Genomic DNA, 21,933 nt, shown 5'->3' with positions numbered 1-21,933 from the left:
GTGAGGGGGAGACAGAAGAGTGGAGGCAGGTGGATAAACTCATGTTGGGGGTGTGAGAAAGAGATGGGGAGAGGGAGGCAGAAAGAATAGTGGAGGCAGGTGGAGAAACTGGGGTTGGGGGGATGTCTGAGAGGGGATCAGAGAGAGTGAAAGGGAGAGGAGATGTGAGAAAGAGAGTGTGCAGAAAGAGAGAGAGAGGGAGAGAATTGAGGAGGAAGCGTGGGGGAGAGGAAATGCGGAGACCAGGTTGGAGTGGGGTGGGGTCAGATGGAATTAAACCCAGAAGCTGAGCTCAGAGCCGGTGCCCTCCCCTTCGCTGAGGACCAGGACTTGGGGCTGAGTCTGTCTCTCTCCAGCTCCGCTTCTCCAACACAAAGACACACAACAACATTGGTCACTCTGCTGCTCAGCACGCTTTAATCAACATTTTTATTGTTTACAAATGGAAGTGATGAATACAGTCAGTGGGATGGTGCCTTTTCTCACTGGCCCCTGAGTTGTGAGAAACCATTGAAATGTTTCCCTGTAACCCCCCTGGGGGATGAGGATGGACAAACCAGCGCTACCCTCAGTCTGTTACCATAGCGACAGGCTGCTCCATCGTTGAAAAACTGAACTGAAATGAGAAAATCCCGGACGGTGCGTTTAATGAGGGAATTTGATTGATGGATGGATTTGGGTGAAGGGATATTTCAGCACATTCTTCAGCTGCTGCCTGAACTTAGTCTGGGTCACGGCATAAATCGCGGTGTTTGTGCAGCAACTGAGAAGCTGCAGCATGAAGCCCAATTCCTGCAGAAGGTCATTGAGATACACAGACCGATACCCAAAATCATACATCCGGGACCATAAAGAATACAGCATTAATGTTGACCATAACAGGATGAAATTGGCCGAGATCACAAACAGTAAAATGATGGATTTTTTTCGGTTTCTCATTTTTGTGTCAGACTGAGCGTCCCCATTGGTGTGAGCGCGGAGTCTCCTGCGGGCTCTGCTGGTCACGACAATGTGTCTGACGGTGAGAACATTGAGCAGCAGAATCAGGAGAAATGGGACACACGGGGTTAGAATGTGGTGGAGGAACTCGATTATGACCCAGACATTGGAGTATAGAACATCGAGTGTTATCTCACAAAACCAGGGGAAGTTCACCAGCCCATACCAAGCCGTGAGCATAAAATACCAGAAAATGTTCTTTAAACAGCTCAGCACAGTCACTGCTCCCAGAACCACAGCCGCCGTTTTCTCACTGCAATATTTACTTTTCAGCTTCTGGCAACAAATGGCCACAAACCGATCAAAGGTGAAAGTGACGGTGAACCAGACAGAGCAGTCAGTGGCTGCATAAAGCAGGACGGCGTGGATATTACACACGGGGACGGAGTTTAGGAAATTAAACTGTTCCCGATAAACAATGCGAATGTGCCTCAGGATCAGGTCGAGGATAATGACCAGGAGATCCGCCGCTGCCATGGCCCCCAGGTAACGTGTGACACATGGAGACAATCCACAATCTTTATAAAGCAGGACGTAGATGGTCACTACGTTAACTGTGAGGAAGGAAAACAAACGCATTATCCATCAGCCTGGAGGCAAAGGGACCCGTTTGATTGGGGGCCCAGTGAGATTTTCAAATGTGTCCCTGTATTCAGGGATTTATTAAAATATTTGGAGCTGGAATAACAAATGGGAATGTCGGAATTACTGACAAAAATTTGACATAAACCACAAGAAACCCTCCCTCCCCAAACACACAGAGACACATCCATAAGGGCAGATGGTTTCTAGAACATTCCCACACACTCGATCACTCGAGAGCAGACACAGGTAACTCATTCCCAGTTCCCAATACAGAGCGTGGAAACGTTGCTGTCCTGAAGGACTCTCTCCCAGTTTGCTGAAGACAAACAGAGTTTGGGAATTCCTGTATTTTGGTTTAAATTGTGGTCGATCCCATGTCGTGAAGAAATGTAAACGCAGGGAAAACATATTCACCCCTTTAACTGTCCGAGGGGCCTTCGGAACAGTGTCTCCTTCTCCATGGAACGGGATTTCTTCCCTCGGGGTCTTATCGTTTGTTCAATTCACTGACGTCCGGCCGTTCACAAACAATGTCGGGGACAGATCGTTCCGGGGAATGTCAGTTAGAGAATGTCGGGGACAGAACGTTCCGGGGAATGTCAGTTATAGAATGTCGGGGACAGAACGTTCCGGGGAATGTCAGTTATAGAATGTCGGGGACAGAATGTTCCGGGGAATGGCAGTTATAGAATGTCGGGGACAGAACGTTGAGGGGAATGTCAGTTATAGAATGTTAGGAACAGAACGTCCCGGGAACTCTTTGACCTGTCGATGAGTATCCCCCCATCCACCCCACCCTCCTCTCTGACCTATCACCTCTCCCCCAACTCCGTCTCCCTGTCACATTCCCAACTCCCTTCCCTCCAGCTACAGCCCTGCCCAGCTCCCTCCCATGAATCTCTCAGCTCCCCAGCCCACAAGCCTCATTACTGATGAACGGTTTATGCCCGAAACATTGATTCCCCTGCTCTTCGAATGCTGCCTGACCTGCTGTGATTTTCCAGCATCATGCTCCCAGTCAGGAAACAGTCCGACACCGTCATACTCACAGGATCAGGCCTGATGGGTCATTTAGATTAGATTACTTACAGTGTGGACAAAGGCCCTTCAGCCCAACAAGTCCACACCGACACTCCGAAGGGCAACCCACCCAGACCCATTCCCCTACATTTACCCCTTCACCTAACACTACGAGCAATTTCTCATGGCCAATTCACCTGCACATCTTTGGACTGTGGGAGGAAACCGGAGCACCCGGAGGAAAGCCACGCAGACACGGGGAGAATGTGCAAACTCCACACAGTCAGTCACCTGAGGCCGGAATTGAACCCGGGTCTCTGGTGCTGTGAGGCGACAGTGCTAACCACTGTGCCACCGTGCCGCCCAGAGTGTTTCATGAAGCCCCATCACAAACCCTGGGTATATCCTGTCCCACCGGCAGGACAGACCCACCAGTGGTGTGGACTCCCTGGGATGCAGTCAGGGAAGGTGTTACCCTGCAATTCCCCAACATTGATTCCAGAACCCAGGAAATCTCACAGTAACAGATCACACATGGTCAAGGAAATCGCCTGAGCGTGGTTATCTCCTGCCTCCCACCCCTCCTCTCGGTGATAACTCAGTTCCCCTCGATGTTGGAAACAAATCAGAGGAAGCACTGAGGGTGATAAGAACACAGACCGTCCTCTGGGTGTGGGACTTCAATGTCCATCACCAAGGGTATCCCCACAGGCCCCCCACTGACTGAGCAGGACAGGCTTCAATACATAACAGCCAGACTGGGGGAAACATTCTCACTAAACTTTTTGTCCCAAAGGGATCTGTCCCTGACAATATCTGTAGGAGCAGTCAGCACACAGTCTTGGTGGAGGCACAGTCTCAGCCTCATATTTGACATACTCAAGATTAGTGTGTCCCTGGAAAAGCACAGCAGGTCAGGCAGCATCCGAGGAGCAGGAAAATCACAGTTTCGGGCAGCAGACTTTCATCACGAATGAGGCTGAGAGCCTCTGGGATGGTGAGATAAATCATTTTAGGCGTACTGCTCATTGTGTGATGTGGCTCTCCCTCCTGTGAAGTTGGACATACTTCTAAAGGACTGAGCACATGGAAACTGGCCATCCATGAGGCACTGTGGGCTAGTAACAGCTGCAGCATCAATGGCCTTCCCTCCATCATAAAGTCAGAAGTGGCCTATTCACTGGTGGTTTCAAAATATTCAGCACCATTCACAATTGCACCGATACTGAAGCAGGCTATTCAGCCCATCAAGAGTTTTAAACAGGATAGAATGAGGCCAGTCGGCCATTGGAGGCTGTTACTCAGCGATTGGAGCAGATCTTTTAATCTCTCATACCTGTTACACAAGAAATGGAAGGGAACATTCAGCAATTCAAAGCTGCTACACAGGAAAATGGGGAGCTGTGTTGACCTCGGCAGTACATTGATCTATAAACCCAGACGAGGTATCAGTCCAGCACCGCGTGCTGAGCAGAACACTGCATTGCACTAATGTGTGAACCTGAAAGAAATATCCATCCAGTATGTGGAACTGCACAGACTACATCATTGCATTATCTATAAAACTCAAACGGTTAGTCCGACCAGCACAGCGACATGTGCAGTAATCACCCGTGAATTAATCTGTAAACCAGGAGCAGTTGCCCTCCCAGCATGTAGGGCTGTGTAAACCACCCCAGCCCATGGATCTGTGAACATGGAGCAGTTATGCACCCAGCATGTAGGAATGTGTTCCCCACCCAAGTGCACTGATCTGCACACCAGGAGCAGTTACTCTCCCAGCATATAGGACTGTGTGCACCACCCCAGTGCATTGATCTGTAAACATGGAGCAGTTACCCTCCCAGGATGTAGGACTGTGTACCTCACCACAGTGCATTGATCTGTAACCCAGGAGCAGTTACCCTCCCAGCATGTAGGACTGTGTCCCCCACCCCAGTGTATTGATCTGTAAACATGGAGCAGTTACCCTCCCAGGATGTAGGACTGTGTACCCCACCACAGTGCATTGATCTGTAAACCAGGAGCAGTTACTCTCCCAGCATATAGTATTGTGTGCACCACCGCATTGCATTGATCTGTAAACCAGGAGCAGTTAACCTCCCAGCATGTAGGACTGTGTACCCGACCCCAGTGCATTGATCTGTAACCAGGCGCAGTTACCCTCCAAACATGTAGGACTGTGTACACCACCCCAGTGCATTGATCTGTAAACAAGGAGCAGTTACCCTCCCAGCATGTTGGACAGTGCATTGAGCTGTAAACCAGGAGCAGTTACTCTCCCAGCATGTAGGACTGTGTGCACCACACCAGTGCATTGATCAGTACACCAGTAGCAGTTACCCACCCAGCATGTAGATCTGTATAACCCTCCCCAGTGCCTTGATCTGTAAACCAGGATCAGTTACCTCCCAGCATGTAGAGCCGTGTCGCCCACCCCAGTGCATTGATGTGTAAACCAGGAGGAGTTACCCTCCCAGCATGTAGAGTTGTAAAGCCCACCCCAGTGCATTTATCTGTAAACCAGGAACAGTTACTCTCCCAGCATGTAGGACTGTGTACCCCACCCCAGTGTATTGCTCAGTAACACTGTGTTGGATCACTGCCCAGCGTAGGGAAACTTGCAGCCTGTGCTGGAAGTGATGGAATGTGCGTTTCCCATCCATTTACAGCTCCATATCTCCATTGAACCCTGATAATGGGGTGCTGTGGGTGTGTGAACATCACTGCCAGAGAGAGATGGTGGGGGAATCAGTTTAAATATCACCACATGGGAGGGGTTTGGGGTATAGACAGAGAGGGGGAGACTGAGAGACAGTGTCATGGAAGAATGTGTTCCCAGGTTGCAGAATGCTGAAATATAGACACTTCGATAGCATCCTGTAACATGAGCCCGTCTTCTCAGGAAAGATTGGAAAAAGGGATATTGGTGTGAGGCCAGACGATGGAGAGTTTTGGATGAGCATTTGTTCCCACAGCTTTGTAAATGGGAATGGATTCAACAGAATCTATGACTCATTGGGCAGATTCTAACATTCATTTGTCTCAGTGACATTTTCACCAGGACACTAGTTTCCTGGTGCTATCGTATCGAGCTCACCTCATTAACTACCCACCCCACCCCATGGTGTCCCTCTCATTCAATACCAGCCCGATTCTCCCACCCATCATGGCTGGAAGTACTCACCATCACCCGGGTACCCCTGGATATTCCGTGATCCCAGGCACTGGTGCCATCTTTAAAAGGCCAATGGGCATACGGTTGAGATTTCTCAGTTCGGAACTGCCCTACACAGTTTACCCCGAGCATGGGGGATAAGGGGCAATTATACCACGGAGATCCTGGTGGATGGGCTAGTACAGAGGGTGAACCATTCCCTTCCCAGAGGGGGCCACACCACCAGACACACCGAGCATGGCCTGAGCATACCACCCAGCTCAGTGCAGTATCTGCGGTCTGAAGAAATGTCTAGCAATACAGGTCAAGCATCAGTAACCTTTCCCGCTCTGTCAGGATAAGGGTCACCGTATTCTCTCTGCTCCCTCACATTCACTGTATATCTGTTATAGCACCGACCACCGAACTAAGTTCCTGCTCCACCACTATCACTGCTGCATGCAGCACCTTCTCTCTCTCCTCTCTCTCTCTCTCTCTCTCTCTTTCTCTCTCTCTGGCTTGGTCTCTCTCTCTCTCACTCTCTCTTTCTTTGTCACCCCGTCCACTTTACCCCCCACATTAATAACACTGTCGACAGATTCCCTCACCATTTGCCACTATCCCCAGCTACACCAGCATCAACAACAGGGTCACCCACCCCCACCCTCCCTCTCTCCCTTCCTCCCATTCCAGGCGAAACAGTCTGGAATAGGACTGAAAGTGCACTGCCTTTATTCCTGATGAAAGGCTTTTGCCCGAAACGTCGATTTTGAAGCTCCTTGGATGCTGCCCGAACTGCTGTGCTCTTCCAGCACCACTAATCCAGAATCTGGTTTCCAGCATCTGCAGTCATTGTTTTTACCCCAGAAAGGGCCGAGCCGGGTGGTGGAGCGCCGGATATCCGTTCCCTCACCCCCACCCCCCACCCCCCGCCATGTGGGGAGGATCCTGGTACGAGCCGGAGAGGACTGGGACCCCGCGGTTGGAGATTCTGAAACATCCACGTCCCAACGACCGAGTAAGGAGCAATGTTCAGTGAAGGGCAATTCTCACTTTAAACCCACTGGCAGCTCCGTTTCCCCCCGACACAACTTAGAAGCCGTGGCCCTGATGCCATCTCCCTTTTGTGTCGAGCTGGTACAAATGGAATCCCCACGGTCTCGGTGGGCAGGAAGGTGGGCTCACAACACATCGTCACCACCACCTCCCAGGAAGGGAGCACCGAGACTCCCTCCTACACCTCCTTCTGTAAACAGCTCAGATACTGAAACTAATCTGTGAGAGTTACTGCTCTCCCCACTTGTCCTGATATCTTCAATAATCTGTGCTCATGTACACCCAGCGCTCTCAGCTCCTGCAGCCCCTTTATAATGGCACAGCCTGTTTTATATTGTCTTTCAATGTCCTTCCTATCAAAGAGCATCACCTCACACTGCTCTGCATTGATCCGCATCTGCCATAAACCTGAACACTACACCAACGTGTCATTATCATGGTAGAGTTCTACACTGTCCTCCATAGACTTTACAATTCTTCCATGTTTGTTGCTATTTACAAACATTGAAATAGTCATAGTGTCACACGTCCCCATGAAACAACTGAAATCCTGCCCCACTCACGAGTGTAAGCAAATGAATTACTGCTGTATTCCCATGGAGGGAGTCGAATAATGACTTGCTGTCAATGTAGAAACAAAATTCCTGATACAAACCAGAAAAAGTGAATGAAATATTGACAAACCATAGAGCAAGAGAAATCCGGATTGGCTCCAAGTATCTGTATTGACATCAGGATATTAATGTGATGAAGTTGGAAGTGTGAATGTACCTTTAAGAGAGAGGGAAAGCTGTTTTGAACTGAGAGCTTCCAAGCACCTGTGTACATGAAAGGATGGCAGACCCAGAGTGTGAAGGACAACTGAAAATATGTCATATTTGGCTGTGAAATAGATCCCTGAGATGGTTGCTATTTGGACAACAATTTCGAATAAGTTTAAATAATACCCCCGGACACTAAAACCAAAACAAGTTGAATTTATTATTTTTCAAAAATCGAACGAATGAAATAATCCAATGTTATGGATATTAAGAATGCAGGAATTTTGAAAATTACAGACAGAGCAACACTGATCCACGGATGAGGAAACACTCTCTATCATAGATACCTTTTCCTATGGAACATATCCGCAGTAAACAGAAAGAAAATGACCCAGGGAGATCTTCTCACAGAAGAAGAGACAAAAACAACAGCTGCCTTGTGGTTTTGAAATTAAGTTGATGAAATTTTAATAAGCATCTTATTGAAAGAGTATATTGTTATAGAGTTGGAATTGGGGAATAAGTGGTTAAGAGAAATATGGTCTCAGATTTGTGAATAGTTGATGTAAAATGTTCACTTTCAGAGTTAAAAAAATAATTTGATGTTTTTATTTAAACAGTGTCCCTCTGTCCCTCATGTTTTAACAGTTTATGAGGCGAATTGAGCATTTCTTTATGTTGAGTTTAAATCACCAGATGAGCTTCACGCCGTGCCCTAACCATTCCCGTATGTGTATCTGTGTGTTTCTGTGTGGGGCAGGTCTGGCAGTCTCTGTGGTGCTTAAAGTGATGCAATGCCACCCTCTCTTGGCCTTCCCACGCCTCTGCACAGACATTGTCAAAGGGTGGAAACCAACAGGTATCCATTCAAAGAGGGGGAGGGAGAGGGAAGCTGCTCACAGCACCATCCAAACTGATGACTTATCCGTGTACTGATCTAAATGTCCTTTAAACGTTGTAACTGTCCCTGCTTTCACCACTTCCTCTTGAAGTTCATTCCACACCCAAGCCAACTTCTGTCTAAAATATTTACCTCTCATGACTTTTGTAAATCTTTTTTTCCCACGGAACTTAAAATATCCCTCAGATTTGAATCCACTACTCTCTGGAAAATACATCAGCCCTTCAGCTTATCTGTACCCTCATTATTTTATAAATCTCTGTAAAGTTACCCGTTAATCTCCAGTGAAAAATGTTCCAGGCTACATAGCCTCTCTTTATAGCTCAATCCCTCCATTCCCAGCCACATCCAAGTTAATCTCTTCTCAATGATCTCCATCTTAATAATATCAAAGTCAGTAATATCAAAGTATTTGGTATGGAGGTATTTTCTAAGGGTAGAGGAGTCCAAAACTAGTGGAAATAGTTTTAAGGTGAGAGGGGAAATATTTAAAAGTGACCAAAAGGACAGCCTTTTTACCCAGAGGGGTGTGCCTGTAGATGAGTGGGCAGGGTGACCAGACTGGACAACAACATTCCAGAAGAAGTCTCACCAGTGTCCTGCACAACCTCAACATAACGCCCCAATTTCATTCCTCAAAGGTCTGACCAATGAAGACAAGTGTGCTGACCACATTCTCAACCACTCCATCTTAATGCAAAGCAAATTTTATAGATTTATACCTGACGACCGAGTTCTCTGTTCTCCAACACCCCTAAAGATCCTACTTTTAATTGTATTGGTATTGTTCTTGTTTGATTAACCAAATCCAATACGTGGCATTAATCCAAACTAAACTCCGTCTGCCACTCCTTAGCCCAGTGAGTGTTATTACCACTACCCCACCATCCCCCTTCAAATTAAAAATTCCTTCCTCCTCTCTAGGAGGCCTGCACACTCTGGCATTGATTTTCACAAAGACCCTGAGTTTGGTTTGCCTTGTGTGCTTAGGGGGAGGAGGGGCAGATTGCAGACACAGTCAGTGGGGAGGAGAGGCTGGACAGTAATCACCGGCCAGGAAGAGGGAAGTCGCACGTTAGAGTTGGGTAAGAGTGATCGGTGTTTTGCGACCAGAAATTATGCCCTTTCTCTGTCTCTGGTCTTCAGTTATAAATATTCATTTGAGACCCTTCATTGGGGCAGAGTGGGTCTGCAGGATTTCTTTCTCTAATATTGCAGACTACAGATTACAGCGATTAAAGATGTTCATAGTTAATTTCGATAGCACAGCACGTGCACTCAACATCCTACAGTTTAGACAAATATCTTGCATTTGTTTAATAATACAAAGTGTTCTGTGTAATTCAGAAATGGTAACCTGATTATAGAACATCCACACCGAGCTGAAAGCAGGCACTGAAAATATGACTCAAAATCTGGGTATGGTCGTGTAGTGGGTAACGTCCCTCCTTCTGAGCCAGAGCTCTCGATTTGAGTCTAATTCCTGAACGTGTATGGTAGTTTTCCAAGCTCTGGACGATAAGATCTGGATTCAAGTCCTGGCTGGCGCAGAGGCATGTCACAGCATGTCAGAACAGGCTGATGAGCAAACCCACAGGAGAATAATGTTACAGCTTTATGGTATTGCAGAGTGGTCCCTACCTCCGGGCACAAAGTTCTAGGTGTAAATCCCACAGATATGTCTCATGATACATCTGAACAAATTTAAAAAAATTGATTTAGAATTGTGACTTGATGGATCAGGAAGATGTGTTAGTATTGAATTTCAGAATTTAGGCCCTGGATGAACATAGAATATAGAAGAATACAGCGCAGTACAGGCCCTTTGGCCCTCGATGTTGCACCGATCCCAAGCCCACCTAACCTACACTAGCCCACTATCCTCCATATGCCTATCCAATGCCCGCTTAAATGCCCACAATGAGGGAGAGTCCACCACTGCTACTGGCAGGGCATTCCATGAACTCACGACTCGCTGAGTAAAGAACCTACCCCTAAAATCTGTCCTATACCTACCACCCCTTAATTTAAAGCTATGCCCCCTTGTAATAGCTGAGTCCATACGTGGAAAACGATTCTCACTGTCAACCCTATCTAAACCCCTAACCATCTTGTACACCTCTATCAAGTCACCCCTAAACCTTCTTTTCTCCAATGAAAACAGCCCCAAGTGCCTCAGCCTTTCCTCATACGATCTTCCTACCATACCAGGCAACATCCTGGTAAACCTCCTCTGCACCCGTTCCAGTGCCTCCACATCCTTCCTATAGTATGGCGACCAAAACTGCACACAATACTCCAGATGCAACTGCACCAGAGTTTTACACAACTGCAACATGACCTCAGGACTCCGGAACTCAATTCCTCTACCAATAAAATCAAGTACGCCACATGCCCTCTTCACAGCACTATTTGCCTGGGTGGCAACTTTCAAAGATCTGGGTACATGGACACCAAGGTCCCTCTGCTGATCCACACTACCAAGTATCCGACCATTAGCCCAGTACCCCATCTTTTTTCTGTTACTCTTATCAAAGTGAATCACCTCACACTTAGCTACATTGAACTCCATTTTCCATCCTTCTGCCCAGCTCTGCAGCTTATCTATATCCCGCTGTAGCCTGCCACATCCTTCTTCACTGTCGACAACTCCTCCGACTTTCGTATCATCGGCAAACTTGCTCACCCAACCTTCTAGCCCCTCCTCCAGGTCATTTATAAAAATGACAAACAGCAATGGTCCTAAAACAGATCCTTGCGGAACACTGCTAATGACGGCACTCCAAGATGAACCTTTGCCATCAACTACTGCCCTCTGTCTTCTTCCAGCCAGCCAATTCCTAATTCAAACCTCCAACTCACCCTCAATGCCATACCTCCGTATGTTTTGCAGTAGCCTACCATGGGGAACCTTATCAAACGCCTTACTAAAATCCATATACACCACATCTACCGCTTTCCTCTCGTCCACCTCCTTACTCACCTTCTCAAAGAATTCAATAAAGTTTGTGAGGCACGACCTGCCCTTCACAAAACCATGCTGACTATCCTTGATCACATTATTCCTATCCAGATGTTCATAAATCCTATCCCTTACAATTCTCTCTAAGACTTTGCCCACAACAGAAGTGAGACTCACCGGCCTATAGTTACTAGGTTTATCCATACTCCGCTTCTTGAACAAGGGAACCACATTTGCTAGCCTCCAATCTTCTGGCACTACTCATGTAGACAACGAGGACATAAAAATCAAGGCCAATGGTTCTGCAATCTCCTCCCTTGCTTCCCAGAGAATCCTAGGATAAATGCCATCAGGCTCAGGTGACTTATCTATTTTCACCCTTTCCAGAATTTCCAACACCTCTTCTCTACATACCTCAAATCCATCCATTCTACTTAATTGTGACTCAGTATTCACATCGACAACAATGTCCTGTTCCTGAGTGAATACTGACGAAAAGTATTCATTCAGTGTATCCCCAATTTCTTCAGCCTCCACACGCAACTTCCCACTACTATCCTTGACTGGACCTATTCCTACCCTAGTCATTGTTTTATTCCTGACATACCTATAGAAAGATTGAAAGTACAGCCATTCGTGTTGATTGGAGTCACATTTCGCAGCAGTAGAGGTTTATAAAATCAGAATGGTCATGGATAGGGTGAGTAGTCAGGATTATTCCCCAGGTTGGGGAGTCCAAAACTAGGGGAACTGGTTGAAAGTGAGAGGGGAATGTTTTTCAAGATGCCTAATAGGCACCTTTTCACACAGAGGGTGGTGTGTGTATGAAATGAGCTGCCAGAGGAAGTGGGGCAGCCTGGTACAACTACAGCATGTAAAAGGCATCTGGGTACTGGGAAACCAGCCGAGTTTTTCCAGCAATTTCTGTGTTTGTTACAAAATGCATTCATTTTAACACAGGTATTCTGAATACATTAAATTTTTTTAATGTCGCAGGGACAAGTAAAATTATATTCAAATCAACAATTTTCTGCTAATTGTTTGGCTCTGTGCATGACAACAGCAATGATGTATCTACACGGAACAGGGAATGTGATGGAGACATAGTTTGGACAATGTACAAGGAGACCTCACATGATTGGGAGAGGATGACATTATTGTGTGATTCAACTCAGAGAGGGAGAAAATGTAATCTGCCCGAGAAGGAACGGCTTATTACATTCCCTCTCCTTCATTGTTCCTCATCACAGCAATGCGTGCGAGCTAAAACAAAAAAAAAGCCCTATAGTCATCATTACCCTTCTTATTTTTATGGAATTCCTATAGTGTGGAAACAAGCCCTTCGGCCTAACAAGTCAGTACCAACCTTCCCAGGCCCATTCCCCTAAATTTACATCTGACTAATGCCCCAAATCTTGAAATCCCCGAACACTCCAGACAATTTAGCGTGACCAAATCTACACAGTTTGAGCTGTGGTAGGAAAGTGGAGCTCCCATTAGAAGCTCACACAAACAAGAGGAGAATGTGCAAACCCCACACAGATAGTCGCCCGAGTTTGGAATCAAACCCAATACCCTAGAGCTGTGAGGCTGCAGTGCTAACCACTGAGCCACTGGGCTAACTATTGAAGGATCCCTGACCAGAATTCATTGGAATCTCCACACTGCCTAATGCGAAGGGAATTCAGCCAAGTCCAACTGTTCCAGGATGAAATTTCATGCCAGGAGCTTGTGTGAGTATCAGAAGCAGAATATCATTTTGGACAATCTCTCAATTTTTACCTTTGTCATGAGTTACACTAATATTTGGACAAAGTTCTTTCAAGTTAAAATTGCAGAGATTTTGTTAATCGGTGTGTGTGTGTGTGTGTGTGTGTGTGTGTGTGTGTGTGTGTGTGTGTGTGTGTGTGTGTGTGTGTGTGTATGTGTGTGTGTGTGTGTGTGTGTGTGTGTGTGTCAGTGGTTTTCGAAAGGGAAATATCGCTTATATATTTGCAATACACAAACACTTTGCCATTCATCTTTCCATCTTCACTTGAGTAATATTGCTCTGAATCATAAACGTGTTGTTTTAGCAGATTGAAGAAACTAGCCTGATTTGTTCCAAAAACTGACTCTCACTCAGTTTGAGAGCGATATCATGGGCTACATCACCAACCTGGTTACATTTAACATGTGTTCTGAGCAGTGGAGGAGTGGGACTAGAAAAGGAAACAGTGACCCAGAAGCCGGGGAACTATAGAGCCTGATGTCAGTGGTGGAAATGTTGCTGGAGGGGATTCTGAGGGGCAGGATTTACATACATTTGGGAAGGCAAGGACTGCATGCGAAATCATGTCTCATCAATTTGATTGAGTTTATGAAGAGGTGGCAAAGACGATTGATGAAGGCAGTTTGGTAGATATTTTCTCTCTGGCCCTCAGCAAGGTGTTCATAGCATCCGGTTTATACGCAGATTAGTAAGGTTCGGTTACAGGGGATACATAGGAAGCTAATCAATTGGATTCACAACTGGCTTGAAGGTGGACGGATAGGAGGCTTGTGGCCTGCAGTGTGCTGCAAGAATCAGTACTGAATTCACTACAGTTCATCACTGATATCAAGGATTTCGGTGTGAACATGGGAGGCATAGTTAGTACGTTTACAGATTTACATCAGAAAGGTGGTGTAGTAGATTGTCTCAGAGTACAACGAGACAACAATTAGATGGGACAAAGGGATAAGGAGTGAGAGATGACGTTTAATTTAGATAAATACGAGGTTTTGCATTTTAGAAAGGCAAATCAGGGCAGGAATTATACACTTCATGAGAAGCTCCTGGGGAGTGTTGTGGAACAAAGGGACCTAGGACTGCAGGCGCGTTGTTCCTTGGAAGTGGAGTCGCAGGTCGACAGTGTGGTGCAGAACATATTTGGAACATTTGCCTTAATCAGTCAGAACATTGAATGTAGGATTTGGGGTGGCATGTTGCATCTGTTCAGGAAGTTAGTGAGGCCACTTTAAGAATGCTACGTACAATTCTGGTTTCTCCAGAAAACATTCAAAGAGATGTCTCAGGACTGCACGGTTTCAGCTTTTGGGAGAAGCTGATTAGGTTGAGGTGTTTCCCACTGGAGTCAGAGGCTGTGGGGTGACATCATAGATGTTTATAAAATCATCAGTGGCATGGATATTCTGAGTAGCCACTATTTCTTTCCCAGGATAGGGGAGTCCAGAACAAGAGGGCATAGGCTGAAGGCAGAAGGGGATTGATTTGGAAGGGATATTAAGGGTAAATGTTTCACATAGAGTGTGGTGTGTGTACGGAAATTGCTGTCAGAGGAAGTGGTGAAGGCGAGTACAATCGCATATTTAAAATGTGTCTGATACAGGAGGGATATTGACCAAATACTAGCAAATTGGATGTAATCAGATTTGTTTATCTGGTTCGATTGGACAGATTGGATAAACGGGTCCGTTTCCATTCTGCATGGCTCTCCGATTCTATAAGAGGGATGAGGATAAATTCTGAAACGGCCTTTGGAGAGGGAATTCTCTTCACTGGAAGTTTAGTGTGTCTATATGTTCACATTGATGCAAAGCTGAGTTAGTTAAATATTTGATAGAAGAGTGAGTCACGGATAATAGGATACAGACAGGAAAGTGGGGCTGAGACCACAACCTGATCAGCCACAATCTTAGTGCCTGGTGGAGAAGGCTCAGTGTCTAATGATCCACTCCTGCTCCTCAGTCCTAGGTGACTGTGTTCCTTTCAGCCCCTCAAACCTGCTAGATAGGAGCAGTTAAAGGATACTTCCGCCAATAAACTGGTGCACAGAAAGAGAGGAGACCATTCAATCCCTCAAGGCTGTGCCACATGATTTGGGTTGGTTTGGAAAATGTGACTTGAAAACCCAAGCTGTGTTTGAATGAAGCCCCTCATCTCTCTTTACAGAGCTTCCCCTCTGCAGCTTGTGCGTCATTTGTTTGTCATGTTATAGACCCAGGTTCACTGTGAATACAGCCCACAGACCTCACCCAGGGATTGCTCATTGAATCCTCCGGTCTCTCCGACTGCAATATTCAATAACAGAACTTTCAGGAAAATAACACCCACTAACTTTCCAATAACAGAATGGGAGAACATCAGAAATAGGGCTAGTTCGTTCACCACTCCCCCAAGCTTGACTTGCCCTTCACTAAGATGTCCTCTTTAATGCCTGATTCTTCATATCCCTTACCTCTCCAACAGTTCAATATCCATCCACCTCCTCTTCAAGTAATTCATCTTCTCGCTCCCCAAACACTCTGGAAAAGAGAATTCCTGACATTTAATACAACCTGTTTCAAGAAAACACTTGCTGCTACTGTATCATGGCCTGTTATATGATCAAAAGATGTGAACACAAGGGTTCAGGTAAGAGTGACAGGCCCTGATATCAAGGCACTGGTTGACTAAGGTTGACATCAAAGTACTTCACAAAACTGGACTTAGTGGGAACCAAAGTAAACTCCCCACTGGTTGGAGTCAATCATAGCACAAAGGAAGATGTTTGTTGTTCATGAATGTCAATCATCTCAGTCCTGGGTCATCTCCGTGGGAGATCCTCAGGGTAGCTTCCTCTTCACAAACATCTTCAGCTGCTTCATCAATGTCGCCCCGCCCCCACCCCATCCTCCCCACCATAAGATCAGAAGTAGGGATGGTCTTTGAAGATTCCACAATGTTCAGAATAATTTGTTCCCCGTCCCTCAGCTCCTGAACCAGTCTGTGTCCGTGTGCAGCAAGACCCAGACACCATTGAGGCTTGTGCTGTTAAAGTGTCGGTAAAATGCATGTAGCAGATCTGCTAGACTGTGCACATTATCACACAAAAATTCATGGGTCAAATCTTATCTGCACTTTATCCTTTAAATCTGCGATAACGCATCAGCTATCACATCTTTATGGCCCACACCATGTATATTTTGTAAGTTAAAAGTCAGTAACACGAGACTCCAATGAAATATTCTCATATTTTAGTCTTTAAGTCATCCAAAAAAATGAAAGAGGATTGTGGTACATTCGTCTACGACAGCCTGTTTGTCACATAAAAAACAAAATGTTGTCAGGCCAGTACCAAACTCAGTAATCCTTTTTAAATAGTGGAGCATTTTCTTTCCGGTGGGTGCTTGGTTATTTTTTACAGGAAGCCAATTGGCCATTCCATTCCATTCTCATATTCCTACGTTAATGCATCTCCAACCCTTATATCGCTAGCAACCATTGCAACTTTGAAGGTTTTCAAAATATTTGGTGTAGCTAAAACTGGTGTGGTGTTTAATGCTGCTTTGGATTCTTAAATGCCTGCTTTAATCGTTCTATACACCAGCATTTCGTGTTCTTCTTCAGTAAATCCATGAGTGGTTCCACGACGCTGCTGAAGTTTGGAACAAACTTCCAAAGGAATCCTCTCAGTCCCAAAAATCGAAGCTCCACTTTCTTCGAGGACGGTTGTGGAAATTCCAAAAGTCATTCGTCTGTATGTTCCATCAACTCAATCTTCCATGTCCAATGTAACGTCCCAATAACTTCAACTCTGCTTTCGCAAATTCTGTTGTCTTTACGCTTATTGCCAGTTTTCCTTCTTGTAATCGTTCCACGAGCTCTGCCAAATGTAACATGTGATCTTTCCATGACTTGCTAAAGATCACTGCATCTAACAGATAAACTGCACAATTTGTTAATCTGGCCACAATTCTGTTCATGAGTCTTTGGAATGTGGCTGGTGCATTATTCATTCCAAAGATCATCACTTTGAATTGATGTAGCCCATTTAATGTTACTAACGCGGAAACTTTTTTTACTTAGTCTGATCAAGTGAAATGCCAATAGCCATGCAGAAAGTCCAGCTTTATGATGTGTGTGGCATGTCAAACTTTACATATGCAGTCTGTGAATCTTGGTATTGGATAGGAGTCTGATTTTGTTTCAGCGTTGACCTTCTGATAGTACACACAAAATTGCTGAGCTCCATCAGGTTTGGGAACTAACAGTGTACTCCACTCGCCCTGACTCGGTTCAATGATATATTCATTGAGCATCGCATCCACTTCCATCTGGATCTCGGTGGCTTTGTGAGGATTAAGCCTGCAGGGGTGTTATTTATCAGAACAGCATTCCCTACCTCCAACCCATACACAAAAGTGTAAGTCCTCCCATCATGGTTCTGCAAATGTCCTCATACTACTGCAATGAACAATCAACTGGGTTCATTGCTCTTGCAACAGATAGCTCGCTATCCTACCCTACTCCTTAAGGACGTTCGTTTTATTTAAAGGATTTTGCGTCACATCAAACCTCATGACATCTGTCTTTGATTCCTCACTCTGCGGGACTGTAACTAACAGCTGTTTCCCCCGTTCCTTACCCTACATTAGTAAGATTACAACGATTCACATGATATACCTGCTACCATTTTCTTATATCCAGCATCTTTCCCACATAGTTTACCTGACTCTACTTTTTCTCCATTTGGAAAGGGACACTAAACCAGGCTTTGAAGCGATTTCCTACCACTGGTGGCATCCCCACAGAAAGAAAAAGATCAAATTTCTTAATTTTTACCTGCCTCTTGCTTTATTGTATGTTGTGCCCTCTTCAGGTGCTGGTTAGCTAACTCACATACTCTATTGAATCTCTCCCTCAATTCATATACATAATCCAAGTGTGAGATCTCCGACTTCGGTCGTGTTAATTTCACTTTAATTAATTCCAAAATACCTCTCACTTCATTTCCGAATATTAACTCAAAGGGAATAAACTGAGTAGATTCGTTCGGGGCGTCTCTAATGGCAAACAATTTATTGGGACACCTTTATCCCAAGCATTTGGCCAATTCTGTCAGTACGCTGTTAACATGGTCTTCAGCATCTCATGCCAACTTTCCAAGGCTCCCTGCGATCAGGTTGGGACGCACTTGGTTTGAAGTGCTGTATATCTAAGATATACATGATTTCCTAAAACAGCTGAATGGTAAAATGACTCCCTTGGACTGACGGAAACTATCTTGGTAGCCCTTACTGAGTAAAGAAAGCTACCAACCCTTCCACCTCCCGTTTTGCCTTAACACTCTGTATTGGAATTGCCTCTGGTAATCTGATAGCCACGAGGAGAAAGTGAGATCTGCAGATGCTGGAGATCAGAGCTGAAAATGTGTTGCTGGAACAGCGCAGCAGGTCAGGCAGCATCCAAGGAAGAGGAGAATCGACGTTTCGGGCATAAGCCCTTCTTCAGTAGGGCTTATGCCCGAAACGTCAATTCTCCTCTTCCTTGGATGCTGCCTGACTTGCTGCGCTAATCTGACAGCCACGTCCATTATGGCCAGCAAATATTGGTTTCCACTTTTATTTTAGAAAGGGGGCCTACACAACTAATCATAACCCACATGAAAGGTCCGTCGAGCGCAAGAATTGTCAACAAAGGTCCTGATTTTAGTCCTGCCTGTGGCTTACCTACCATTCGGCACGTATGATACATATGGCAAAAAGTAACCACGACCTTGTGCCTTCCAGGCCAGTAGAAATTCTTTTGTACCTTAGCCTGAGTCTTCCAGGTGACCTCCTGCAGGTATACCTAGATAACCTCCTGCTGGTAGTTCATGTGATACCCGTAACACTTCCTGTCTGTATGCGACCGCCAACACAATTTGGTTAACGTTGGTCCATTTCTCCTCTCCATTAACCTGCCGTGGTCTCCATTTTCGTTTAGGATTCTATCCTTAATTTGCTAACGCTCAACAACATATTCTGATTCATTTTCTGAGTATGCATTAATTTATGTAAATTCTGTTTTAATGCCATTAGCCTTTCAGGGCTAAACGCCTCTGCCTGACACTCTGTCTGTTCAGGTTTTTCCTGCACTGCTACATGAAGCAGTAGGCCAGTTAATGAAACTTCCACTCCTTTGTCTTTCTCTTTACTTTTTGCTTCTTGCTGTAACCTATGACCGTGAGATCTTATCATTACACAGTCTAGAAAATGCCTGGGTGTTTGTCTTTTAACTCCACAATTCCCTGGTCTTCCTTTGATTTATCCACCACAAAAGGAGTCACTCCCACCTTGAATCCCGCTAAATTGTTCTCAAGGATAAACCGGTATTTCTGAAACTGATCGTCTGTCGCTCACTCCCACTGTTATGTCCCGAATCTTGATTTGGATCTCCAACCTGATCTTACACAGAGGAGCATTAAATTTCTATCCCCATTCCACAAATTATCACTCTCTCAGGTAACATGTCAGAAAGAGTGCAAATTCTTTCATCGCTTACTTTTAGAGGGTGAGAGAATGTGAGGATTACAGATGCTGGAGATCACAGTTGAAAGGTGTGGCGCTGGAAATGCACAGCAGGTCAAGCAGCAGCCGAGGAGCAGGAGAATCCAAGTTTCAGGCATACCCCTTCATAAGGAAACTGGGGGATGGGAGGAGAGGGTTCTGAGATATATGTAGGTTTGCGGAAGGTAGCTTGGAAGGCGATAGGTAGATGCAGGTGGGGGGCTGATGGTGATAGGTCAGAGGGCAGGGTGAAGCGGATAGGTGGTAGGACAGGTGGGACCCTCCAACCACTCGGCAACAAAGTCGACTTCACCAGTTTCCGATTCTCCCCTCTCCCAACCTCATCCCTTCAACTCAGCATCGCCCCTTCTTCAACTTTCCTGGCTGTCCACCTTCCTTCCCACATGTCCACTGCATCCTCTTCTCCGACCCATCACGATCACTCACTCCTTCATTTTCCTATCGCCTTCCCACTGCCTTGCCCTCCACCCCAGCCTCATCTCTGTCCTCCTATTTATACTTTAACCCCTTCTCTTCCCCTCCTCGCCACTTTCCAGATGATGGGCTTATGCCTAATATGTCGATGTTCAGATGCTGCCTGACCTGTTGTGCTTTTCCAGCGCCAGGATTTGTGAATATTAGAGACTAATCAGATCCCATATCTCGCAAAATTATACCTTGTTATCATTCTCGTCTGTTCTTCCTGAGTAAACTTTCCTCACAGAAGTGAATTCTTTATTGAGATCAGGTACTAACTCCATATCCAGCCGCTGCCTAGGCTGTGCACTCTCCTATAGCTCCTCAACATTTCTTGGGGTTTCCTTTACTACTTCCACTAATTCCACTGGCTTAGACGCTTCTACCACATCTTTTCCCACCGTGCCTTTCTTCAACGATGAGCATTGTGACTTTGTGAATCCCACTTATGGCAGTGAAGACATCTTTTCCCAGCGACACTCTTAAACCACCGGCACTGTAATTCTATATGTTTCACTCCGGTATTGTGAAAACACCCGAGGCCTTTCATCTCCTTTCAAATCTCTTGGACTTCAATATTAACTTAAATAAAGTATTCCCAATGTGCACTCAATCTTTATTTTGTAGAGTAGGATCTCCCCTTTTCCAAATTGCTATCCCTTACAGGAGGAAAATCCGACCAGAAGCTAAATTGCAGCTCATGCACCAATGCATATTGACCTGCAAGTTCTGCCATTCTTCTCACTTCTTGAACTTCCTGTTCATCTGCATGAACTCTGATCATCTCTGGAAGTGAGTTTTTATATTCCTCCAGCAGAATGATCTGTCTCAGAGCCTTATATGTCTTGTCTATTTTTAAGGCCCATGCCCAACTATCAAACTTACAATGTTTAACTATTTCAAACTCAACATAATTCTGATCTGGTACCATCATTATATATCTAAACCGCGCTATATATACCTCTGGTACCACTCATAGGCATTTGAAAGAAGGGCTTATGCCCGAAACGTCGATTCTCCTGCTCCTTGGATGCTGCCTGACCTGCTGCGCTTTTCCAGCAACAAATTTGTTAGATGTAAAATAGCCTGTTTGACATCTGCATAATCTTTTGACCCCTCATCTGACAGCGCTGAACATACCTCACTAGCTCTGCCGACCAGCTTCGTCTGAACTAGCATTACCCACATGTTCTCTGACCACTCCATCTGTCTACCCGTTATTTCAAATGAAATAATGAAGGAAGCCACATTTGTCTTTATATATATATATATATATATAATATATATATATATATATATATACACACACACACACCCAACCTTTTGGTTTAATCTCTATTCTGTTAACTTGACTTTACTGACAAATGCATAACTTCTCACGTTCAAATTCTCTCTCTTTTTCCTCTCTCTTTCTCTTTTTCTTCTATCTCGCTTCCTCTTTCTTCTCTCTTTCTTTTTGTCTCACTTTTTAATCTTCGAACTCCAGTTATTGCATTTGCAGTCTATTTTTCTTTCGAACTCTGCTGCTCTCGCTGTCAGTTTCTCCGATACACTGAAGTGCTTGACCAACACCATTGCAATTTCAACTTCCCTTTTGTCCCTGGTTCAACCCAATTCTAACATATTTGCTAATTCTAAATGTACGCCTTTCCTCTGTCTTTAAAAACTTTCTTGACAAATTGGGAATCATTTTCAAACCCCAAAACCTCTTTAGTATGTTAAG

This window comes from Chiloscyllium plagiosum, unplaced genomic scaffold (assembly GCF_037043375.1).
Source record: "Chiloscyllium plagiosum isolate Xiang-an unplaced genomic scaffold, Cpla_swu_hap1 HiC_scaffold_13, whole genome shotgun sequence".
NCBI lineage: Eukaryota > Metazoa > Chordata > Chondrichthyes > Orectolobiformes > Hemiscylliidae > Chiloscyllium > Chiloscyllium plagiosum.
The sequence above is the reverse complement of the archived record's forward strand: the minus strand, read 5'-3'. Positions refer to the sequence as shown.